Source organism: Lygodium microphyllum, chromosome 2 (assembly GCF_053477565.2).
Source record: "Lygodium microphyllum isolate KBCC chromosome 2, Lygodium_microphyllum_v1.1.10, whole genome shotgun sequence".
NCBI lineage: Eukaryota > Viridiplantae > Streptophyta > Polypodiopsida > Schizaeales > Lygodiaceae > Lygodium > Lygodium microphyllum.
The window spans coordinates 189,812,013-189,813,608 of record NC_141136.1 but is presented as its reverse complement, the minus strand read 5'-3'; the positions used below and the strand labels follow the sequence as shown (position 1 = coordinate 189,813,608).

The 1,596-nt window shown below is 40.6% G+C and overlaps 1 non-coding gene across 1 annotated transcript; it reads left to right on the top strand.

Moving 5' to 3' along the window:
* The first annotated feature begins 967 nt into the window (after positions 1-967).
* TRNAS-AGA (transfer RNA serine (anticodon AGA)) lies at positions 968-1,049 on the top strand. Its single transcript has one exon. It is a non-coding gene; the product is annotated as a tRNA-Ser (tRNA).
* The last annotated feature ends 547 nt before the right edge of the window (positions 1,050-1,596 follow it).

Sequence of the window (1,596 nt, the reverse complement as noted above, 5' to 3'; positions counted from 1 at the left end):
TCCTGAACCACTCAGATTCTGTATAGGAGAGTTAAAAATGGCAAACTCTTCAATCAACGCACCAACAATCTTGCATTTTGATTTCTTTAATTGAAGGGGTTCAACATATAGGCCATTGACATACACACAAGTAGTAGCATTAAGGTGTTCACCATCTGACAAAGCCTTGCCGAAACCCCATGCAGACCCCAAGGCTAAGACAAATTCCCAACTTACCCTATTATAAGCCTTAATATTGTGCACAAACCCATACCATCCCGAGTGGAAGACCTTTGGGTAGCAAGAACTATAACCTTGGAGCTTGCTTTAGCCATCAACTTGCTTGATAAGGTTAGCATAATAATGGGTATTATTGCATTGGTCTTGTTGCTCATAGAAATGATATACTAAACCTAGGTTTTTTTCAAGCAATGGTCATGTTGCCCACCGAGACGTGGCCTTCTATGCCCCAAACGAGGTGATACTTGTCCATGTTGAGTCATTATGCTTGTTATGCCATGCAAAAACATTTTTCAAACAATCATCACAAAGCAAAGCCAAGTCCCGAGTATCATGTTGTGTGTTGACTCCTCCCAGCTCAACCTTTCCTTTTGTAGCATAGAGCTCAAACCATAGGAATGGTTACTATCCACCAAAGCCATGTTCCAATGAGCTACTAACACGACACCCCTATTAGCAAGCCATCCCTTGAGTCCGGTCCATCCTTCAACTTCTCCCCACCATTACTACTTTCGTGTTGTGGAGATATTTGATGCATAGACAGACATACATATAGGAGGTAGTTAGAGGGAAAAAGAAAGGTTTTCCTATCATCCTGACTTGATCCTACATTTCAGGATCCAGTGTAGACAGTGAATCGTAGGAGAATCCTGAAGTACAGCGATCGCCATGCCTTTTCGTGTAATTCAATTTGATTATAGTTAATAAAACTAATAATAAAAAAGATCTGACCCAGAAGTGTCATCTTGTGGACGTGCCGGAGTGGTTATCGGGCATGACTAGAAATCATGTGGGCTTCGCCCGCGCAGGTTCGAATCCTGCCGTCCACGTTATGTCTTCCGTCCGTTTGTCTGTCGCTATCCCCGCACTTATAAACATGTAACAATCTTTAACGCTTATGTGCCAGCGACCATCTCGCCCTCCCCCCATATATATACGTAATGACACACACACTCTTACACACACAATCAATGAATCATTTGTACCAAAACATCCATCAAGTTCAAATATTTTAGCCATAGAGTATGTGCATAAGGTTAATCTCATCTCTAGAATGTCACCTTGCAAGTCCATGACAAATACTAACATTAGTGCACAATAGCCTAACACTAGTGCAAAGCAATGGGAGTATCTAGGCTCATAGTGCCTAGTGTCTAGTTGTTAGTCTATAACAATATCATCATTTTAACTTAAGCTAAGGTGTTAGTCAAAACACCATAAATTTTTATAACCAAGCTACTAAAACGTGTTAAGAAACAAGAATACATCTTAGTAAGGAATTTGTGGAACTATCAGCAAGAGCTTATCCTAGCATGGAAGCCAAACTAACAATGGCTAATGTTACGACAAGACTAGCAAAATTGGATTAGTTCATAG